The following is a 25,518-nucleotide window of genomic DNA, read 5'->3' on the forward strand; positions in this document are numbered from 1 at the left end:
GTCAGTCTCCTCAACCTTCATCTAAGTACATCTATGCATTTCCTTGTAAAATCTAGTTTTAGCAAGAACCTTGGTAAGTCAGTTTAAACATAACCCCCCAATCATTGATAGCTGATTGGTTCCTCATCCTCCACCATCCCTCAGATGATGTCTGCTTTCTCTGGCCTGTATTCAGCAAAAATTCTATTAGGTCATTTTATTCCCCTTACTCTTGATGTTTCCTCTTGGTAATTTTCTATTCACTGACCCCCACCCTGCTCCTTGGCAGTAAATTTTCACTTGCCCATGCTGTATTAGTAGTTGAGTACAATCTCTATCCCCCATTGTGAAATTCCATTGCAGTGGTCCCTGAATCTATGGCCATGGTCCTTAATAAAGTCTGCCTTGCCATCTCTAACAAGTGTCACTGCATATGTTTTTTCTTTAACACCTTCTATTATGCTGAAGCTATCTCCCCAATGAAGACGATGGGACAATAGTAACTGAAAGTAATATGCATTTTACTCTGCTTCAACTTTCACAAATTGAATAGCCCCCTTTTCCAGAAAAAAACAGAATCTTCCTGCTCATAGAGATTCAGTGGCTAGATGCAGAAGTACCAAAATGGCTGCTGACAGACTACATCATTTAAAGCAAACTTCTTTAGAATAAATAGATCATCTGTAGAATTCCCAAAGAGACAATAGATAAATTGCTGTATTTCCTACCGAAAAAAAATGATTCCATTTAGAAGGACTCTAGTAAGATCTTTCCAATTTTGAAAGTTAATTTTATGTATTTTTACATTTTAGCGATAAGAGAGAAAACTTTCCTTCCTATGAAGGACATGTGTAGAAAATCTTAAAAGAAATGTAGGTTGAAGGACCCACCTGTGGTAAAGAAGAGATTTTCTGATGACTGGAGCCAAGATGAGGATTTCCTGCAGACTGAGGTTTCTTTAAGTGTTTCAGGGTCCCTGTCTGCTATTTTCTTATCTAATGTATCTTCACCTCTCAGCCCTTAATGACAGCGTTCTAAGAACCTAAAAGGGGGGAAAAAGACATTTTTGAGAAGACTGCTGAGTTACAGCAAAGTCACCTTGTACTTGCTTCAGATGTTGTACACTCAGGAATATAAAACAGAAACATCTTGTTACAGCAGTCAACTTGCTGAATATATAGTCAAGAGTGAAGAGGCTACGACACATCCAAGTAATATAAAAAAGGGGAAAAAAGACTTTCACTGTATGTACAAGGCTAGTTTCGTTTTAAGAATTACTTTTACAAAGGATGCTGCTGCATTTTGTTTGAGAAAGGAAGTGGCAGGCATGAGAAGAGATGGAGAGAGAAATGTAAGCAAGGTCATTATTCAAGACACAGTTATGGATTGCCCACTATGCACAGTTACAATGACGAACAAGACTTAGACTGTCTTTCCAGAGTTTCCAGTGCAGCTGTGTAAAAGATAACCAAACATGCAATTATAATGCAATGGGATAAATGTAATGGTGGAAGGTTATGGTGGAGTCTACATGTTTCCTAAATTTGGGAGTCGAAAAGAGAGTAAAGGAAGACTTACCAGGAGAAAGAAAAAAACTTGCAACCAGAGAGCTGAAGGAAGTATAGCGGTTAACCAAATTAGAACACTGGAGACACAGGTACAGAAAATTTTATATAAGAGGGAAGTTCAAGAGCTTAAAAGTGTAAGAAAGAGCTAAGTCTGGGAAGATGAGGACACAAATCTCACCTTGACTTCTATGCCCTGTTTAAGAGGGACCTGAACCTAAAAATTACAATCAGATTTTGAATAATAAAAGCAATGCCCCTTGGAGCGTCAGGCTCACGGGAGGCCTTAAAATCTTACTAAATATCTTTACCAACTTTCTTTAAACTCATTAATAGAAGTTTTTCTAAAGTTAATCTCAAAGTGTTTAACTTTTTTTTAATGTGCTTTTGGATCTAAATCAAATGAATATATGTAACATATGTAATTTTTTTTTAAGAAACCAGCTTTTATTTTTTAAAGACTGAACAAAGAAACAAGTTTTTCTTTGGATTTGGCTAAGCTGGGATGCTGATGAAATGGCTGTTTGCAAATGGACCATTTGTGTCCATGGAGTAACATATATAGGCACCCATATAAATATGCATACACATATGTAGACATATATATGCTTTTCTTTCCTTTCTTTTTTTTTGACCCTTCTATCTTTTGGAACTAGGCTGGCAAACCTAAATGTTTAGGAATTTGTAATACTTTTGCAAAATGAGTTATTTTAATCTAATGAACATATGCAACAGGCAATTTAGCAAAATAGTAAAAAAAAAAAAAAAAAAGGCATATATCAAGTATTAAAATCTACTTGATCCGAGAGTCCTTCAAGATGGCGGAGGAGTACGACGTGGAGATCACCTTCCCCCCACAAATACTTCAGAAATACATATACATGTGGAACAACTCCTACAGAACACCTACTGAACGCTGGCAAAAGACCTCAGACTTCCCAAAAGGCAAGAAACTCCCCACGTACCTGGCTGGGGTAAAAGAAAAAAGAAGAAACAGAGACAAAAAAATAGGAACGGCACCGGCACCAGTGGGAGGGAGCTGTGAAGGAGGAGAGCTTTCCACACACTAGGAAGCCCCTTTGCGGGCGGAGACTGCGGGTGGCGGAGGGGGTAAGCTTCGGGGCCGCGGAGGAGAGCACAGCAACAGGGGTGCGGAGGGCAAAGAGGAAAGATACCCGCACGGAGGATAGCTGCCGACCAGCACTCACCGGCCTGAGAGGCTTGTCGGCTCACCCGCCGGGGCGGGCGGAGCTGGGAGTTGAGGCTCGGGCTTCGGTCGGAGCACAGGGAGAGGACTGGGGTGGCGGCGTGAACACAGCCTGAAGGGGCTAGTGCGCCACGGCTGGCCGGGAGGGAGTCCGGGGAAAAGTCTGGACCTGCCGAAGAGACAAGAGACTTTTTCTTCCCTCTTTGTTTCCTGGTGCGCGAGGAGAGGGGATTAAGAGCGCTGCTTAAAGGTGCTCCAGAGACGGGCGCGAGCCGCGGCTAAAAGCGCGGACCCCAGAGACGGGCATGAGACGCTAAGGCCGCTGCTGCCGCCACCAAGAAGCCTGAGGGCGAGCACAGGTCACTGTCCACACCTCCCCTCCTGGGAGGCTGTGCAGCCCGCCACTGCCAGGGTCCCGTGATCCGAGGACAACTTCCACGGGAGAACGCACGCGCGCCTCAGGCTGGTGCAACGTCACGCCGGCCTCTGCCGCCGCAGGCTCGCCCCGCCTCCGTACCCCTCCCTCCCCCACGGCCTGACTGAGCCAGAGCGCCCGCATCAGCGGCTCCTTTAACTCAGTCCTGTCTGAGCGAAGAACAGACGCCCTCAGGCGACCTACACGGAGAGGCGGGTCCAAATCCAAAGCTGAACCCTGGGAGCTGTGCGAACAAAGAAGATAAAGGGAAATTTCTCCCAACAGCCTCAGGAGCAGAGGATTAAAGCTCCACAATCAACTTGATATACCCTGCATCTGTGGAATACCTGAGTAGACAACGAATCATCCCAAAATTGAGGCAGTGCACTTTGGGAGCAATTGTAGACTTGGGGTTTGCTTTCTGCATCGAATTTATTCCTGGTATTATGTTTATCTTAGTTTAGTAATTAGAGTTTATTATCATTGGTAGATTTGCTTATTGATTTGGTTGCTCTCTTCCCTTTTTTAAAATATAAAGATATATATATTTTTTTTCTCCTTTTTCTCTTTTTGTGAGTGTGCATGTGTATGCTTCTTTGTGTGGTACTGTCTGTATAGCTTTGCTTTTACATTTGTCCTACGGCTCTGTCTGTCCATTTTGTTTTTTTTTTTAAGTATAGTTTTTAGCGCTTGCTATCATTGGTGGAGTTGTTTTTAGGTTTGGTTGCTCTCTTCTTTTTTTTGCAGTACGCGGGCCTCTCACCATTGTGGCCTCTCCCGTTGCGGAGCACAGGCTTCGGACGCGCAGGCTCAGCAGCCATGGCTCACGGGCCCAGCAGCTCTGCGGCATGTGGGATCCTCCCGGACTGGGACACGAACCCATGTCCCCTGCATCGGCAGGCGTACTCTCAACCACTGCGCCACCAGAGAAGCCCGGTTGCTCTCTTCTTTCTTGATTTTTTTTTTTCTCTTTTAAATTTTTTTCTTATTTTTATTTTTAATAACTTTTATTTTAATACATTTATTTTATTTTACTTTTCTTTCTTTTTTTCTCCCTTTTCTTCTGAGCCGTGTGGCTGACAGGGTCTTGGTGCTCTGGCTGGGTGTCAGGCCTCTGCCTCTGAGGTGGGAGAGCTGAGTTCAGGACATTGGGCCACCAGAGATCTCCGGGCTCCACATAATATCGAACGGCGAAAGTTCTCCCAGAGATCTCCATCTCAATGCTAAGACCCAGCTCCACTCAACGACCAGCAAGCTCCAGTGCTGGACACCCTATGCCAAAGAACTAGCAAGACAGGAACACAGCCCCTCCCATTAGCGGAGAGGCTGCCTAAAATCATAATAAGGTCACAAACACCACAAAACACACCACTGGATGTGGTCCTGCCCACCAGAAAGACAAGATCCAGCCTCATCCACCAGAACATAGACACCATTCCCCTCCACCAGGAAGCCTACACAACCCACTGAACCAACCTTACCCACTGGGGGCAGACACCAAAAACAACGGGAACTATGAACCTGCAGCCTGTGAAAAGGAGACCCCAAACACAGTAAGTTAAGCAAAATGAGAAGACAGAGAAATATACAGCAGATGAAGCAGCAAGGTAAAAACCCACCAGACCAAACAAATGAATAGGAAACAGGTAGTCTACGTGAAAAAGAATTCAGAGTAATGATAGTAAAGATGATCTAATATCTTGGAAATAGAATGGGGAAAATACAAGAAACGTTTAGCAAGGACCTAGAAGAAATAAAGAGCAAACAAACAATGATGAACAGCACAATAAGTGAAATTAAAAATTCCCTAGAAGGGATCAATAGCAGAATAACTGAGGCAAAAGAACGGATAAGTGACCTGGAGAATAAAATAGTGGAAATAACTACTGCAGAGAAGAATAAAGAAAAGAGAATGAACAGAATTGAGGACAGTCTCAGAGACCTCTGGGACAATATTAAACAAACCAACATTCGAATTAGAGGAGTCCCAGAAGAAGAAGAGAAAAAGAAAGGGACTGAGAATATATTTGAAGTGATTATAGCTGGAAACTTCCCTAATAGGGGAAAGGAAATAATCAAGTCCAGGAAGCACAGAGAATCCCATACAGGATAAATCCAAGGAGAAACATGCCAAGACACATATTAATCAAACTACCAAAATTAAATACAAAGAAAAAATATTAAAAGCAGCAAGGGAAAAACAACAAGCGTCATACAAGGGAATCCCCATAAGGTTAACAGCTGATCTTTCAGCAGAAACTCTGCAAGCCAGAAGGGAGTGGCAGGACATATTTAAAGTGATGAAAGGGAAAAACCTACAACCAAGATTACTCTACCCAGCAAGGATCTCATTCAGATTCAACGGAGAAATTAAACCTTTACAGACAAGCAAAAGTTAAGAGAATTCAGCACCATCAAACCAGCTTTACAACAAATGATAAAGGAGCTTCTCTAGGCAGGAAACACAAGAGAAGGAAAAGACCTACAATAACAAAGCCAAAACAATTAAGAAAATGGTAACAGGAACATACATAGCACTAACTACCTTAAATGTAAATGGATTAAATGCCCCAACCAAAAGACATAGACTGGCTGAAATGGATACTAAAACAAGACCTGTGTATATGCTGTCTACAAGAGACCCACTTCAGACCTAGGGACACATACAGACTCAAAGTGAAGGGATGGAAAAAGATATTGCATGCAAATGGAAATTAAAAGAGACAAAGAAGGACACTACATAATGATCAAAGGATCAATCCAAGAAGAAGATATGATTGTAAATATTTATCCACCCAACATAGGAGCACTTCAATCCATAAGGCAAATGCTAACAGCCATAAAAGGGGAAATCGAGAGTAACACAGTCATAGTAGGGTGCTTTAACACCTCACTTTCACCAAAGGACAGATCATCCAAAATGAAAATAAATAAGGAAACATAAGCTTTAAATGATACATTAAACAAGATGGACTTAATTGATATTTATAGGACATTCCATCCCAAAACAACAGAATACACTTTCTTCTCAAGTGCTCATGGAACATTCTCCAGGATAGATCATATCTTGGGTCACAAATCAAGCCTTGGTAAATTCATGAAAATTGAAATCGTATCAAGTATCTTTTCTGACCACAATACTATGAGACTAGATATCAATTACAGGAAAAAAATCTGTAAAAAATGCAAACACATGGAGGCTACACAATACACTATTAAATATCCAAGAGATCACTGAAGAAATCAGAGGAAATCAAAAATACCTAGAAACAAATGACAATAAAAACACGACCACCCAAAACCTATGGGATGCAGCAAAAGCAGTTCTGAGAGGGAAGTTTACAGCAATAATCCTACCTCAAGAAACAAGAAACATCTCAAATAAACAACCTAAATTTACACCTAAAACAATTAGTGAAAGAAGAACAAAAAACAAAAAACCCGAAGTTAGCAGAAGGAAAGAAATCATAAAGACCAGATCAGAAATAAATGAAAAAGAAACAAAGGAAACAAGAGCAAAGATCAATAAAACTAAAAGCTGCGTCTTTGAGAAGATAAACAAAATTGATAAACCATTATCTTTTACCTTAAACATAAGACAAAAAGAACTGTTAGAAAAGAGATGCTGTAGGTGGTGGGTAAAAGTGAATCCTGTGTTTTCCTTGCTGCAAGAAAAACTGCTGAGCCTATAGGTAGGTTTTGTTCCCATAAATCCACTGTGTGCGCTAGGTGTAAGCTAATGTGCCATCAACTTGGATTATACTTATTTATGTGCATTTCAAGACCTGATCGGTGGTCTAGAAAGAGTTAATACTGAATGAACTAAATGAGAGTTCTGCTGACTAGAACTGAAGAATTCACTTGTGGCCAATGAATATACAGTTACACATCAGTTCTTATAAATCCCTAGCATATGTCTATATATAGACATTACACTGTCTCTTTTCATACCTTTAAGTCATGGTCATAATATGCTAATTTTAAATGTTATTCGTAATCATTAAGTTACAGAAACATATTACAAGGTATGAGTGAAAAAAAAAAAAAAAAATCTCTGCTTCTTAGTCTAAAAATCCCCAAAGAATGATGCAGTAAAACAATAACACCTCTTTTACAAAATTTTTAATGCATTTTTTATGGTTTTAGTCATCAGAAAAGCATGTTTGTATTTTTATGCATATGGTATATTTTACTATGTTCTTTAATTGGACAGGGAAAATGGTTCTTTCTCTTCTCAGTGAAGCTTGCTACAGCCAAAATGTGTTGTGTTTGCCTACCCAGAGCTATCCTCTCCCTTCTGTAAATAGATGACCTTAATTAACTTGTTAGAGACCACACTCCCTTCATTGAACTGTAATTTTGGTGGGACACTTATATGAGGTGCTGATTATAATATTAGCATGATATGGGTGGAAAATGGCCTAAATTAGGTCAACCAAAATCTCTCTCAGGAATATGAATCCTGAATATAATGAACGAACAGAAAACACTTTATTCATTCTGTGACAGTGGAAACCTGATGTTCTTTTCATTTTTTAAAAATTCCTAGCTCTTATAATTTACCTTATTTCTGTCTTTCTTGAAGCCTGGTGGTTCTATTTTTTCATTCTTTCCATAAGCTGCCTCATATATTGCAAAAAAAAAAAAAAATTGACCCAAGTTACCCATAGATGGTTTCTATTGCTTCTAACCAAATTTCCACAACTGACACAAAGACTGATAGCAAAGCTCATATGGGATGAAGCAAGTGCTAAAAGAAAAGAAAAATTGAGTACCAAAAGGGAGAAAAAAACCCAATATATTATGGGAAGAATAGAGGAGGGAGAGCTAGCTCATGTTTGCTTAAAAATAAGTTTTATGGAGGAAGGAAAAGAACGGATGGAATTTTCAGAGAAGTTGATGGGGATCAGCGCCTGTTTAAGAGGAGAAAGCAGCATTGGCAAAGGGATCAAGGGAAGACAAGTTCAAAATGTGATTGGGGCTTAGGAACAACCTCAGTTCACAATTACAGAAAGAAATGGGAGACAACCTTGGAAAGAACAATTTGTTCGTTTCTAAAATAAATGTTTATTGTGGTTCTGTGATGTAATGGTGAATAAGACAGACATGTTCCATGCCTTTAGGAAATTTACATTACTTTAGAGGAGAGAGACAAACAACTAACAAAAGTATTCTCCAAAGAGCAAATAAAACACTTTAAAAATGCAAGAAGTTCTGTGAAGGAAACAAGGGACTAAAATACAGAGACTAAGAGCACGGATGGGAAGTAGGTTGAGGGAGGGCTGGAGGAAGGATGTAATATTTTAGATAAGAATTGAATTATAGGAAAGTTGGAGGAATGGAATATTCCCAGACTAAGAAACAGAAAATATTGTGTTGGCCAAAAAGTTTGTTCGGGTTTTTCTATAACATCGTACGGGCAAAACCCTAACGAACTTTTTGGCTAACCCAATATGAATGTCCTAGGGAGAGAAGACTTTGACTTGTTCTCAGACTGATAGAAGATGACTTCAGTCAGGTGAGCAAAGGAGACTGTAGCATAGGACAGTGCCGGAGAAACAGTCAGGGGTCAGATCCTATAGGTTTCTTACGTCTCACAGAGGGGCTTGGAATTTACTTCAAATTTATGAGTAAGCTATTTACAGTTAATAAAGATCAACATAATGGCTATGAAGAGAGAGGAATTAGCCCTGAATGATGAATTACATTTCGGTAATAAAGAAATGTGAGCAATCAAGAAGTGCATATCATGATGGCATAAATGAGAGATTTAAATATGAGCATGAGGTAGTTTATTTTTTTTATTCAGTACATGATTTAGAACTACTAAAAGTATTTATCATAGTGACAACTACCTTCCATAATAATATTATCCATAAAACATATTTCCACTTCTAATCTGCTATAGTGTTTATACTTCCTACTGTGTAATTTAGCACTTAATTACATTCTGACTAGATCTGTATGTTTTACATTATTTTGTTTCCCAACTAGATTGAAAACACCTTGAGGGCAAGGCCTGTGCCATATATTTTTTGTATCTTTCACATTCTCTAGCTTATATATGATACGAATATGAATTAGTAATAATATTAAATCCATATTTAATGCTTACTTTTTTCTAGGCACTGTGTAAGGGCTTTAAACGTATAAGTTAGTTTAATTCTCATCCCAAATCTATAAAGAAGGGCCTGTTATTATTTTACAGATGAAAAACAAAACTAAATTTACCATGATTAAGTCCCTCGTACATTTGTTACTAATTGACTGGTTGACTTACAATGTTTTAGAGATGGAAAAAAAAAATATCTGGTTGAGATAGGTTATTTATTGGTCAGAATATTTTTAAAAATACATGTGAACAACATTTTTACAGTATTAAACCACTTCCTGGTCCTATGAGAATCAACTGTGAATCTGTTCATTGTGATAGAATCCCACAAAGTTTCCTCTATCTGCATTTGCTAGCTATTTCTGACAATATGTGTCATTTGAATGGAAGGGTTTATTTAATACAGAGACACTGTCTCACTTACACTCTCTTTCACTTAATTAAGCTAAACCATATTTTTCCCACCACTAAATCAAAAAAATGACTACAGAGTCTACAAAAGATGTGACTGGTTCATTTTGTCTAGATCCTAAGCATTTCTAACATTTAAATAGATATGCAGAAATACCTATCAAATAATGATTGTGACACAGATTATGACTGTCGTCCAATTATCTCAACAGATACAGATGCCATAAAATTTAAAAGAGAAAAGAGACAGTGATATGAAGGGGAAAAAATAACAAACACACACTAATGGTAATTAGAAGCAAACATAAAGGCTGTCAAAGAAAATTACTGTTGGGTTCACTATGGGGGGACACAAAAAGGAAAATAAAAATAATTTAGAGTCTACCTTGAGGCATGCAAGTATAAAAAACAGTGGAGGGATTTTAATTGGGCAAAAGTACTCTAAATATTTGCTTAAAACTATTTCTCTCCTTAAGACACAACAACAGTGATGACATACTTGACATTTGCTCACAATCCATTTTCCTCATCCAAGGTTTAAATTTTGTAAACAGGCAATTCCAGTTTCTATTTTGGTTCACATTCTGAATGCAAATAAATATGGCCCACATCCCCTTAGGAAGAGAGCATTTAAATTATAAGTGAAAGATGGCATTAAAATAAATATCAACATACCAATCTGTATAAAAAAATCAGATCAGATATTTGGCAGTAGGAGTAGTGAAGATGAAGAATAAGAAGGAGATGGAGAAGGAAGAGGGGAAGAAGAGGAAGTATACCACCACCATCACCACACACACGCGCGCGCGCGCGCGCGCGCGCGCGCGCGCGTGCTCAGGCCTTAATCCTTTTGGAAATGTTTAGATTTGCCCAGGAATAACCATTCTCTGGCCGTGTTTAAGATCTCTTCCACCCACACCCTCGCCCCCAGACCTACTCTAGTTTGGTGAAGAGTTTTTGGCTTACAGAAAATTGTGTCATTCAGAAATATTAGGATTGCAACAGGCTGATTAATAACTGTGTTGAAAAGCTAAATTTTGGTGATAGACCATGTAAATCTCTCTCATATGAGATGTCATCTCTGCAGCCTGTAGGGTTGATAGAGTTTAGCTCTTAGTTTCAGCTGAATTTCTTTAGGAGCTCTGGCTATACAGGGCAACAAGGAAATGCCATTAGTGGCATTCATATTTTCTTAATGGACAGGCAGAAACTTGGAATAGGAAAACTCTGCAAATCGTCACTGGCTGTTTGGGTAAAGTAGGAAAAGGGGCATAATAACATGTGAATGAAAACGCTTCTAAAATATTATTTAAATGCAGTCCTCAATTCTTCAAGAATTTAGAGAATTAGTCACTTGTTGCCTCAATTAGTACTCAAAATTCACTTTAGCTTAAAGCATTCTAATAAATATAAAAGATCCTGGAAATATATAAAAATAACATTCTGTAAACATCATACGGCTTCACAATTTGGGCTCAATTTATACATATTACATTTTTTTCCTTATATGTGTTACAAAAACATTCTCTTTATTTTTAACCTTTTACTTCTCTTTAGTTATACATATTTTTTTCAAAACACAAGCTCTTCTTTTAAGGGAACAGCTATCCAAATGTCATGGAACACTAGTGTTCAGTAGCATAATTTTAAAAAATCATAACTTAAGATTTTTCTTCTTCTCTGAATACAACACTTATACGCAGAAATTTGGTCAGAGAAGTAAGGCCTCATAAGACATGAAGGCATTAGTCTAGAAGCTGAAGATTAAATGTAAAGGGAAACTGTTCTAAGTGAGGCCACAAAAAGAGAGCCCTTAAACATTCTGGAACTTTCTGAAAACCAGCCACTCTTCCCACAAATGGTTCTATCTCAAACTTTGCAGAGCTTGTCTAGTCCTAACTCTGGCTTGACAGCTTATAATAAAGTCAGTAAACTGTGTGCCAGTAGTACAGCCCCAGGAACACGGCTGTCTGGGCTCTAAACCACACTCTGCCTCCTAGTAGCTTTTTGACCTTTGACAAGTAACTGAACCTCCCTATACCTCAGTTTCTTCATCTATAAAATGGGAATAATTCTAATGCCTCCGTCACAATGTTGTTAGGTTAGTTAGTATTTGTAAAGGTGTTAGAAACATGACTAGAGCATAGTAATGCTACATAAGTGTTTAATAAATAAATATATGACACTAAAAATTTTATTGTCAGTAAGTATCAATTAGGCACCTATGCTATTCCAAGTCATGGTACATATGATGGACCAGGCAGAATAGCTCACGTCTTTGGATTGTTGACCTTACATTTTAGAGAAAATAAAAGAAATAGGCATGTAAACAAATAAGCAAGATATTGTCTGATGGAGCTAAGTGCTGTAAAGAAATGAGTGCTAAGAGACAGTGATAGAGAAGTTCTGAATTGGGAAGTCTCTTCTGGGATCTGGGGTTGGAGACAAGAAGGCAGACCAGGCTTAAAAAACAAAAACTCTAAGAACTCAGTGACTGGAATCCTTGCCCTAATCCTGGACAGAAAAGACGCCTGGGCATGGAGCATAGAGAAGGAGGGGAGAGGCAAGATAATGTCAGAGAAACAGGCAGGGGTTCCATTAGCCAGGGCTTGGAATTTGAATTTTATTTTAAGTGAAATGGAAAACAACTGCAGGATTTAAAACTGAGACTCGTATTGATCTAATTTAACTACTAATAACTTCTTTGTTCCTAAATGCTGACTGAAATTCAGTGCCTATTTATTTGACATTTTTTGCATTGGCTTGGTGTTTTGACCCTAAATTGTACCTTGTTTTTTAGTTGACAAACATAGAAGATACTTGCTGGAAGGTTTATTTATATCTGTCACTAACATATTTTACTTCCTAATTGCTTGGTAGCTACGTTCATCTAGTTACACTTAAATCTAGTTATACTTTTTCTCTCACTATACTTCACTCATTCAAATTTTGGGTAATAATTCCTCTTTAGTTGTTTGCCATTAACCCTGAGCAGGACCAGCTATATGCATAAGCTATAGACAGCTACCTACATTTTTATAATGTGTGTGGGGGGGTGCAGAGGGGGAACTAGACAACTTTTACATGATAAAAGCCTTCTTTATTACTAGTCTATTGTGGTACCTAAAATTTTTAACATTAGATTTATTGCACTGGGTCGCAGAGGTTAACTGTCAGAGTAAATAATGCATATTTTACTGAGGAGACAGAAAAATATTATCAGAGGTTAGGGGTCTGAGAAAATGATATAGGGAACACAGGAGACTACACAGAATAGGACTTCTAGGCCACTGGCCACAGTCCCTTAAGAAGGGTTTATCTATCGGATATATGTTTTGGTACCTGCCTTGATCTACACAAGATTTGAACCTATAAGTGGACGTTCAAACTTCTTGCAATTAAAATTATTTTCCAATATTTATGAACCCAACATAGGAGCACCTCAATACTTAATGCAAACGCTAACAGTCATAAAAGGGGAAATCGACACTTAACACAATCATAGCAGGAGACTTTAACACCTCACTTTCACCAATGGAGAGATCATCCAAAATGAAAATAAATAAGGAAACACAAGCTTTAAATGATACATTAAACAAGATGGAGTTAATTGATATTTAGAGGACATTCCATACAAAAACAATAGAATACACTTTCTTCTAAAGTGCTCATGGCACATTCTCCAGGATAGATCATAACTTGGGTCACAAATCAAACCGTGGTAAGTTTAAGAAAACTGAAATCATATCAAGTATTTTTTCCAACCACAACACTATGAGACTAGATATCAATTACAGGAAAAAATTTGTAAAAAATACAAACACATGGAGGCTAAACAATACACTACTGAATAATCAAGAGATCACTGAAGAAATCAAAGAGGAAATAAAAAACTACGTAGAACAAATGACAATGAAAACACGACTACCCAAAACCTATGGGATGCAGCAAAAGCAGTTCTAAGAAGGAAGTCTATAGCAATACAATTCGACCTCAAGAAACAAGAAACATCTCAAATAAACAACCTAACCCTACACCTAAAGCAATTAGAGAAAGAATTAAAAAAACCAAAGTTAACAGAAGGAAAGAAATTATAAAGATCAGATCAGAAATGAAGGAAAAAGAAATGAAGGAAACAATAGCTAAGATCAATAAAACTAAAAGCTGGTTTTTTGAGAGGATAAATAAAAAAGATAAACCACTAGCCAGACTCATCAAGATAAAGAGGGAGAAGACTCAAATCAACAGAATTAGAAATGCAAAAGGAGAAGTAACAACTGACACTGCTGAAATACAAAGGATCATGAGAGATTACTAAACGCAACTATATGCAAAGAAAATGGACAACCTGGAAAAAATGGACAAATTATGATAAAAGCACAACCTCCTGAGACTGAACCAAGAAGAAACAGAAAATATAAACAGACCAATCACAAGCACTGAAATTGAGACTGTGATTAAAAATATTCCAACAAACAAAAGCCCAGGACCAGATGGCTTCACAGGGGAATTCTATCAAACATTTAGAGAAGAGCTAACACCCATCCTTCTCAAACTCTTCCAAAATATAGCAGAGGGAGGAACACTCCCAAACTCATTCTACGTGGCTACAAACATCCTGATACCAAAACGAGACAAAGATGTCACAAAGAAAGAAAACTACAGGCCAATATCACCGATGAACATAGATGCAAAAATCCTCAACAAAATACTAGCAAACAGAATCCAACAGAACATTAAAAGGATCATACACCACGATCAAGTGGGGTTTATCCCAGGAATGCAAGGATTCTTCAATATATGCAAATCAACCAATGTGATACACCATATTAACAAACTGAAGGTGAAAAACCCTAATGATCATCCCAATAGATGCAGAAAAAGCTTTTGGCAAAATTCAACACCAATTTATGATAAAAACCCTCCAGAAAGTAGGCATAGAGGGAACTTACCTCAACATAATAAAGTCTGTATATGACAAACCCACAGCCAATATCATTCTCAATGGTAAAACAACTGAAACCATTTCCACTAAGATCAGGAACAAGACAAGGTTGCCCACTCTCACCACTATTATTCAAAATAGTTTTGGAAGTTTTAGCCACAGCAATCAGTGAAGAAAAAGAAGTAAAAGGAATCCAAATCGGAAAAGAAGTAAAACTGTCACTGTTTGCAGATAACATGATACTATACATAAAGAATCCCAAAGATGCTACCAGAAAACTACTAGAGCTAATCAATGAATTTGGTAAAGTAGCAGGATAAAAAATTAATGCACAGAAATCTCTTGCAGTCCTATACACTAATGATGAGAAATCTGAAAGAGAAATTAAGGAAACACTCCCATTTACCACTGTAACAAAAAGAATAAAATACCTAGGAATAAACCTACCTAAAGAGACAAAGACCTGTATGCTGAAAACTACAAGACACTGATGAAAGAAATTAAAGATGATACAAACAGATGGAAAGATATACCACGTTCTTGGATGGAAGAATTAACATTGTGAAAATGACTATACTACCAAAAGCAAGCTACAGATTGAACGCAATCTTTATAAAACTACCAGTGACATTTTTCACACAACTAGAACAGAAAATTTCACAATTTGTATAGAAACACAAAAGATCCCAAACAGCCAAAGCAATCTTGAGAAAGAGAAACATAGCTGGAGGAATCAGGCTTCCTGACTTCAGACTATACTACAAACTACATTAATCAAGACAATATGGTACTGGCACAAAAAACAGAAATATAGATCAATGGAACAGGATAGAAAGCTCAGAGATAAGCCCACACACATATGGTCACCTTATCTTTGATAAAGGAGGCAAGAATATACAATGGAGAAAAGACAGCCTTTTCAGTAAGTGGTGTTGGGAAAACTGGACTGCTCCATGTAAAAGAATGAAATTAGAACACTCCCTAACACCATACACAAAAATAAATTCAAAATGGATTAATGACCTAAATGTAAGACCAGAAACTATCAAACTCTTAGAGGAAAACATAGGCAGAACACTCTATGACATACATCACAGCAAGATCCTTTTTGACCCACCTCCTAGAAAAATGGAAATAAAAACAAAAATAAACAATGGGACCTAATGAAACTTAAAAGTTTTTGTACAGCAAAGTAAACCATAAACAAGGTGAAAAGACAACCCTCAGAATGGGAGAAAATATTTGAAAACGAAGCAACTGACAAAGGCTTAATCTCCAAAATATACAGGCAGCTCATGCAGCTCAAGATCAAAAAAAGAAACAAACCAATCCAAAAATCGGCAGAAGATCTTAACTGACATTTCTTCAAAGAAGATATACAGATTGCCAACAAACACATGAAGGGATGCTCAACTTCACGAATCATTAGAGAAATGCAAATCAAAACTGCAATGAGGTATCACCTCACACCAGTCAGAATGGCCATCATCAAAAATTTACAAACAATAAATGCTGGAGAGGGTGTGGAGGAAAGGGAACCCTCTTTCACTTTTGGTGGGAATGTAAATTGATACAGCCACTATGGAGGTGCCTTAAAAAACTAAAAATAGAACTACCATACGGCCCAGCAATCCCACTACTGGGCATATACCCTGAGAAAACCACAATTCAAAAAGAGTCATGTACCACAATGTTCACTGCAGCTCTATTTACTATAGAAAGGACATGGAAGTAACCTAAGTGTCCATCGACAGGTGAATGGATAAAGAAGATGTGGCACATATATACAATGGAATATTATTCAGCCATAAAAGGAAACGAAATTGAGTTATCTGTAGTGAGGTGGAGGGACCTAGAGTCTGACATACAGAGTGAAGTAAGTCATAAAGAGAAAAACAAATACTGTATGCTGACGCATATATATGGAATATGCAAAAAAAAAAAAAAAAGGTTCTGATGAACCTAGAGGCAGAACAGGAATAAAGACGCAGATGTAGAGAATGGACTTGAGGACACGGGGATGGGGCAGGGTAAGCTGGAACAAAGTGAGAGAGTGGCATGGACATATATACACTACCAAATATAAAATAGATAGCTAGTGGGAAGCAGCCACATAGCACAGGGAGATCAGCTTGGTGCTTTGTGTCCACCTAGAGGGGTGGGATAGGGAGGGTGGGAGGGAGACACAAGAGGGAGGAGATATGGGGATGTGTGTATGTATATAGCTCATTCACTTTGTTGTAAAGCAGAAACTGACACACCATTGTGAAGCAATTACACTCCAATAAAGATGTTAAAATAAAATTAAACTAAATTAAAAATAAATAAAATTATTTTCCAAACCATTAATTACACAATTCTATTTTCCCTGTCCCATTTTAGATGCACCCTAGTAATTTCTACTAGTGCCACTCTTATTTTCTAAATTTCTAAAAACTGTTCAACTTTTAAAATACTGTCTTGGAATTACAAAAGAGAGGCATATGACATTAGGAAGCCACAGAGTCACACTCTTTGAAACTGAGACTTAAGAGAGGAAAAAAAAAATTCAATTTAAACAAATAGCTGTTGTGCAACGTACTGTGATAAGCAACGTGAGGAACATTGAGACAGGGTGTCTTCTCTCCAGGAGCTAATAATGAAATTACTTTTAGACTCAATGTCTTCATTTCACTTGACTCTCTGACTTTGTAAACATTTGCTGCTTGCGTGCTTAGATGTCTTTAAAGTTTCGGGCATAGTTTGCTGGTCGGTTGAGGTTTTAATCATAATATTCAAATATGTAGTATTTAAATCTAGGCTAATTCTGTTTCTCCAGTACAACCAGGTAGTAGAAACCACATTTTGCATAAAAATCCATTTAAAGATTCAATAAAGCACTAAATTGTGAATATGTTAGACTTTTAATCGTAAAACCAAGTATTTTTTTTCAAAAATGGGTTGAAATTAGCATTTAAAAAATGTAATTACTGTGATCTTTTCAGAATGTTTTCCTCCAAACTCTGCATCTTGAAATTCAATAATTACTATTATTTCATTTTCTCTGTGAATGGGTTTTTCCTTAATTTTTAAAAATCCTTTGCCACTTGCATGCCCATTTTGGAAAAGCTATGTTGGTTAAACATTAATATTGTTCTTTGGTATGTTCCAATTCTAAAAAGAAATTAGTGGACTTGTTTTTGGCATCCAGGAGCTTCCCTACTTAGATGAGTGAGCTTGTTAACTGCACTCATGTGTTAGCGTTTTGACATATGTGATTTGTTACAGTCTCATGACTTTCAGTACTTTGATCTCTTTTTTATTCTTTTCAGTTTTTATAATAAAGACACTTATTTCTTTAAACTCAAACCATAGAATTATGTGTATGTATAGTGTTAGTTTTCCTGAGTCTATGTTAAATTAAATATTGACTTTGCAAGCCCTATATCATTTCTTATTTACCATTCTCAATCTGTGGAATTTATTAAAAAATTGACAAGAATGCCCTGTGGTAAAATCCCCACAGGTGTCAAATTGGATGACCCAACCAAGCCAATTACAAAATTGACAAATCTATAGTTACTTCGATAAAAATGACACAATTTGATTTTAACAGGGACCGATATTTTTTAAGGACACTTTGAGACATTTTCTTTGAAGAAATAATTTTCTTCAATTTTAGAAAACTATGAGTTTTTTTTTTTCTTTTTAGAAAATTGCTTTCTTGTGAGGCTTGTTAGCCTTTCTGTTCTTTCTGACTTTTTCCAGAAGTTGATTTCTCTTTCTTCTGCACTTTAGAAAATATTGGGAGAGAATTTCAAGTATTTAAAAAAATATTTTTAGCAGATTTACCTTTTGTGATGAAGTGTCAGTCAGTTCAAGGGGGCACCCTGAGCTTTCTCACATCTTTTGTCAGTGGAACAAATTTTCATTCCTGAAGAACAATTGTTCACGTTACAAAAATAAGTCTCCTATGTAGGTGCCCTTGCTGATAGCCTCCGGAGAAAGGATAAAAAATAAATGATCCTATAGACTGATTAATCTACTCTCTCCCCTCATCAAATCTAGGGCTCCCTGGAAGTTTGTAATGAAGGGTTCTTCAGGGAAAAATGCTCTGCAGTTTTCCAAACAGTTTTTAAACATCTACCATAGGACTGTTTTCTAATTTAGCTTCTGTAAGCAGAGGTCGTATAAGAACAAGAAGTCAAATGAAGTAAAGTACTCTTAAAGGTAATGTTATAAATATTTGCTACCATTCTTAAATACCCACAATGTTAAGAATATCAATACCGTCAGTTAAAAGAAAGGGGGAAAAAACTTTCAATTCTACATAATTATCAAACAAAAACTCTCTTTCCCTCTATCGCTCAATCTACCTGTTCACACATATATATAGTTAACAAAGTTACTCAAGCCTAGCTGCACAATAGAATCACTTGGGGAACTTCTAAAACTTACCACTGGGAGTTCCAGACCCAGAGAATCTGCTTCAATTGTGCCACACCTGCGAGCAGGCATTGGCATGTGTCACCTCAGAGTCATCTCCAGATGACTCTAAGGTGCAGCCACGATTGACAAATACTGGGTTAGACTGACACCTCTTCCTTCAAATGTACACTTGAAATCAACCGAGAGGTAAAACTATTAGGAAGAATTTTCCTTTCCGATGAAAACGAGGCTTGTCTGGGGATGACTGTTGTGTCCTTCACTGGTATTTATTTTTTCTAGATAGGCAATCACTCACCCCACATTTTTATTATTAGTCTTAGCATCATTATTAGTAGTAGTATCATTGCTTCTGGAACTCAGCTTTCAATTAAGCAATAGATTGGCAGATACATCCAGATCCTTTGCTCTACAAAAAATCCCCCCCCGAAAAAATTATTTTAAAACTTCATCCCTGACGTCAGTGTACTTTCCCAGTTTGCTATGAAGACACACAGGCTAAGGAATGCAGATGACAAGGAGAAAGGGACTGGCTTTGTCCACTGTTGCATTTGTAATGTTGAGGATTAAAAATACCAAAAACCCAACTGCCACTTCTAAGATGTCTGGAGGAAAAGCAGGGTCCTGTGCACGCACCCCACACACAGCACCACCAAGCCACCCCTCTGGCCCAACCTACGGATCTGTCCCAAACTACAGATCTGCCCCAACCTACGGATCTGCCCCCACCCTCACCCCATTTAAAGAACCAGCTCGCCCACCCTCAAGGAGCAAGCAAGGGAACGTGTTACTTGTTTTCACTCCCTCGTGCTTTAGCACGAGTCCCAATAAAGCCTTGCCTGAATTTCTCCTCTGGCCTCTTATCAATTTCTGTTGACTAAAGAGTCCAAGAACCTGGGTCGGTAACCAGATCACAAGTAGATACAGGTGATGTCTGTTAAGTGCTGTGCTCTATCATTGAAGACATTGTAGTCTTAAACTCTTTTGACTTTGGATAGGCAAAAATCTTTATGTCCCTCCCACTCCTGCTTTCCAGTTCACTGAATACTCAGTGATCAGGAACTTGGGATAGCAGAGTCTGTGTTAGGTAGTGTGCCTTTTACAGTAGAGAAGGAGTGTTTTGCAATGAAGTGTCACCATACCAGTAACTGGCAGGGAGGTGTGGTTACACCTGTGTTAACGATAGAGTTTGGTATAACCTGTGGTTAAATCGTTGAATAGCAGTGCCTATATGACTCAAAATTTTGTTATAATAAAATGAGTAAGAGCCTTGACTCTGGAATCAGACTCCCTAGGTTCTAGGATTTCCTATTTGTGTATGCTCAGACTAATAATTTAATCTTTAAGCCTCGGTTTTTCCTATCCCTAAACCGGGAATAATAATAGTACCTATTTCAGACGTTTTTTTGTAAAATTACATTCTGGAATCTATATCAAGTGCTTAATAGTATACCTGGTACATGTGAGTCCTCAAGAAAATGCTAGTTTATAGTTGTTATTGTTTTGTTGCTGTTGAATTATTATTATTATATATTACTACAAGTAACGTAAATATGCCTCACAGAGTACCCTGGGATACACAAGTGACAAAATAAATTGCAAGTAATGAAACTTAGCTAACAGAATCATCACTTAAAAAGCTATAATGGTAGAAAATCATGCTCAAGCTAACACAATATTGAAGATGCATAAATGACAAAATGTTCTTTATAAAAATGGGAACACTGATTATTCTCACCATCTACTGTTATAAAATGACAGTATCATCTTTGGCAATATTGACAAAACTTGAGTGGTAGTCAGACTGCTCAAGAAAATTAAATTAGAAATGCTAATGTTAGCTTTTATACGTTGTACTTTAATAATTAAGAGTAATTCCATGAGCAAGTACTGATGAGGGACACTTAACTATCATGTTATCAGAAGATGATGGAGTTTTTATAGAGAATATTTTGTAGTCCACATCCAAATACTAGATCCAGTGGAGGACATTTCAAGGTATCTTAAAAGGAACATTTATTATTAAATCTAATACATGATTTTAACTTTTTGAAGGATCAGAACTAAAACCAAGGGGAAAAAGTCTTATTCAATCAAGTTCACATCAGGAGCACTCTCAAAGCCCACCAAAAATCTAAAAATGTTACTTCAATAAACAGTTTCTAGAATGGAATATTCCACACATCCAGAGTCTGTTTAAATATTGAACAGTGATTATGCCATACTCGGAGAGACTGAGACACACACAGAGTGACTGGTCCAGCTGGTGCAAGGGGCAGAGAAAGACCGCTCCTGTTGGTTGACAAGGCAAGAGCTTGAGGATAAATAGTGTCTGCAGATTGAAATGGGCCATGGCATTGGTTGCAAGTGTGAAAAATTAGAGAATAGAGGGGGAGGTAGCAGAATGGATTTGACTAAGCTGGGTATATCTGCATTTAGAGGGGAATGGTTTAGGTTCGGTGGAGGGCTATTCGAACAGAGAGCACAAAAGATGAAAACGAGGTTGGCATCGGAACATATAGAGGCCTTCACTGTGGCTGCAGGGACTGTGCCATAGATAGTCCTTGGTTAAAGATGACAGTGATTTGAGTTTGAGTCCTTAAGTACATTACCTATAATACCAAGAAACCTGGACCATCATATGGTAGGTATGCAATAAGTAATTGGTGAATGGAAGAATAAATAATGAATGAAGAAGGAAGTTATAAAAAAAAAAAGCATCATGGAGAAAGGAAAACTGAAATGGGCAAGATTCAAATTGATCCAAAGGAGGTAGAAAAAGGACACTATAAATAAGGAGAAATATATACACAAAAACATTTATGCAAATGTTTAGAAACAATAATTTTTATCCCATATTCAGGTAGTAGATTTCCCCAAAGGGTTTCCTTGATACTGTCAAATAATTCTGCAATAGCATTTGATTAGAAGCAGTGTGTTTTAAAGTGCTTCAAAAGTAATGTGTATGATTTAAGTGAATAGATCTTTACGAGCCATAATTGACTTCTGAGGGAAGGAAAAAATGATATCAAAAACCTTACTTATTTAGGCATAATATTTGACTCAGGTTTTGTAGTGATCCAGATGAACAAACAGCATGGGGAGCACAGTTTATGAATTTTCATTACGCTTCGATACACTATGAATAAAGCTTTCTCTCTGGTAGATTCTGCATGTCCTATCTATCAATACCAGCCTTCCAACATTAATGTCAACAACAATAAAACAGTGATGATAATTTCACAACTGTTTGTAAACAGATCATAAGCTTTTATTTGGTAATAAATTACACAGATGGTCTGTGACTCTCTTAATATGTGCAATGTGTGTGTGTGTGTGTGTGTGTGTGTGTGTGTGTGTGTTTTCCAGGAATCAGGATAAGAATTAAGAAATTCATCCTAAATGCCAATGTTTTGCTCACCACTTAAAAAATGCAGAAGAAAATCCATTATATAAAGATGTAAGTAGGAAACTTGTCCTTCTGAGAGGACAAGTGAAAATGTCTGATGTTTTAAATCCCCAAGTAATTGAATGGTTCCAACTACAGATGTTTAAGGAGAGAGGTTAGCTTGATGCCTGGCACTTCTACATGATTCTATTTCACTTCTCACTGTATGATAAAAGACCAATTTTAACTCAGTTAAATGCACAAAATGGGAAATTCATTTCACCTCAGCCAATTCATTTCCTTCAACGGAAACACCTTTATTATAATTTTTTGTTGTTCCTGTTGGGATCAAACTGAATTCTTAAGGGGATCAATTAATTCTACAGAGAATTGTAATATTGGGGATAAGACCTCAGAATATGCAATCAAAACTTGCAATAACATGATTAAAATAAAATAACCTATTTTTATTTGAAATTATATACTACATAGGAGGATTCCAAGTTGCAAATCATCAGTGCTTCAAAATTTTATCTGAAAATAGATTACTAGGAGTTAGGATAAAACTGGATCTACTGAAGTAAATTATAAAGAGTGTTTAGCTTGCCAGGCACATCCCCCAAATTTAACTTACAATATAAGTGATATATGATTTTGTGAAGAAAGTACAACATAATCCTGATGTTACCCTAGAAACAGACATTTTAAAAAAGAAATTAGTTTTTTATTCATTTTGATTTTGATTGCTTGAGGAAACATAGGTTCAGTTAGATAAATAAGAAGTATCCAAGGATTTCTGTGGCTGCTCTAAAGAAAAATTGAGTGGCCTTTTCTAAGTTCCTGTTATGTGTCCAAAATATTGTGCTAGGCAATTTACATATGGTGCCTAAATTAGGCTTCAGATTAACTCCAAGGGTTATAAATTTTATCTCATTACAAAGATGAGAAAATGAGATATGCTAAAGTTAAGTAATTTCCTTAAGTCAAATAGATCTTAAGTGGTCTATACAGAATTTTAAATCAGGTCTGTCCATGTTGTATTTTCTAGACTGAGATTTTTAGGTTTTTAGAGGTTTAGGATTCTGGATATTTACAATGACTAAATTCAGTTCAAAACATAACTTTCCTTTTTCATGATAGTGGATCAGAAACACTAACAGAGGTCAATAAAGAAGGAGCACAGTATCCTAAACTATCAAAGGAAGATCTGCCAGCATTATTTTTATCATCATCTTCATTGTCATCTGTCACTATCAAGGCCTTGCTATGCGTGAGACACTGCACAATGCTCCTTACATGTATATTATTTAATCTTATAAATAATACTATGAAGTATATCCAGCTATTATTCCTATTTTACAGATAAAGAAACTAAGACCCTTTGCACTTCAGTAATTGTTATCTCTTTACCCAGATAGGCTGACATCAGAACCCATTTTATCAACTGCTATGTTAAAATGCCTTTCTACCAACATCCATATGGATGTACTATATATTTAAGTTCTATTTCTTGAATCCTTTATTAGTATTTAAAGACTTTCACCCTAGGTCTAATAATTGAATTTGTCAAGTTTACTAAGTCCCTTGGATTTACTCCCTCCTATTATAATCTCACACTTGGGACTTCCTTTCTAGGGAGCAAGTTTGTTTATACACTCACCTAGTCTTTCATTGGAAGTCCGAACCATGACCTAGTTTCAGACAGTACGTATTTCTTTACTGGAAGCTCCTACTGGTTGTTTTCAAACAGATGGCTGATAGAACAATCTAATCAAGACCAAAGTCATATTTTTGTCTCTGAAGTAGATACAGAGAGAAGAAGGAAAAAAAATAAAAGATCAAGGAAAGGGTCACTTGCACTTTGAGGCAAGAACTTTGAATATAGAGTTACAAAACAAATCTGGGCTCAAGTTTTAATTTTATGACATTGTCAAACTGCTATTTCTGTACCTTAGTTTTCTCATTTGTAAGAAATAAATGTAAGGTTATGCTGTATTTCACTGATTCTAAGATGTATTTTTTCCCCACATTTAGCATCTATGAAATAAGAACATATCTTACAATAAATGATGCGGCAGAGTTTAATTATAAAAATATTTTCTCAGTGGCACCTAAAATAATGTGTCTTAAAATTGATGGTGACTTAGATTTGAGAAAATATAATAAGACCCTTACCAATCATTATATTCATTTTGTTTGGCTCCCTAACATCTAATCTACTCAGATACTTTTGTCTAAACAAATGATTGTATTCCCATTTTCTCGACAAAGATGTAACTGGGAAACTTCAGGGTAAGCTTTCTGCCCTGCTAGGAAAGGCAGAGAAACATCTTTCTGAACTTCGTCATGTAACTTCTACAACAGCTACAGCGATTTCCTTTCCAGCTTGAGGTTAAAAACATTAGCAGAGAAGAACAGAACCACAAGAAATGCTAAAAGCAGAGGGAGGAGCCATGATTCATCATGCCCAGAGCACTGCAATTCCTGTTACATATGACATTTTCTTCTTACTAAAAAAATACAGATCATGAGTAACCAGTGTTGTATGTTGGGGAAAGGGTTCAACATTACGCTATTGAACCACTAGGTACTGATAAAGTTCCATTTTGAGCCACTTTCTTCTGTCAGTAAAATAGAGAAAAGTGTATAGAAATCATATTTATGTTTTATGTTCATCATATTTGAAATAGAAACAAAATTAGAAAAATAGGTAACAGGGTCAAAGTTTAAAATGATTCTAATATTATGTTGGACAAAAAAAAAAAAAAAGCAAGAGTTCTAGAGTTAGACTGCCTGGGTTTGTACTTTGGGCTCAATTCTGCCAGCCTCAGTTTTGGCATCTACATAAGAGGATAATACTGATAATTCTTATGTTTTTTCTTGTGAAAATCTAGTGAGTTAAGACATGTGACATATGTAGCAAAATGTCTGGCTCATATTAACTGCTCATAAATGCTATTACTACTATTAAACCAATGAAATATAATTTATTTTCATTCTGCATTATTTACAATTAGTTCCATAATTTTTAGAACAATCTAATATATTAAAGAAAAGTTTCAGATTTAGTT

General features: G+C 36.9%; 1 long non-coding RNA gene across 1 annotated transcript in view; it reads right to left on the reverse strand.

Moving 5' to 3' along the window:
* The window catches only part of LOC132421964 (uncharacterized), a 208,045-nt gene that overhangs the window by 163,483 nt on the left and 19,044 nt on the right, over positions 1 to 25,518 (reverse strand). Inside the window, exon 2 of the long non-coding RNA XR_009518795.1 lies at positions 870 to 1,021. This is a non-coding gene — a long non-coding RNA (uncharacterized lncRNA). The remainder of the gene's footprint in view (positions 1 to 869; positions 1,022 to 25,518) is intronic.

The sequence above is a fragment of the Delphinus delphis genome, chromosome 3 (assembly GCF_949987515.2).
Source record: "Delphinus delphis chromosome 3, mDelDel1.2, whole genome shotgun sequence".
Classification (NCBI taxonomy): domain Eukaryota; kingdom Metazoa; phylum Chordata; class Mammalia; order Artiodactyla; family Delphinidae; genus Delphinus; species Delphinus delphis.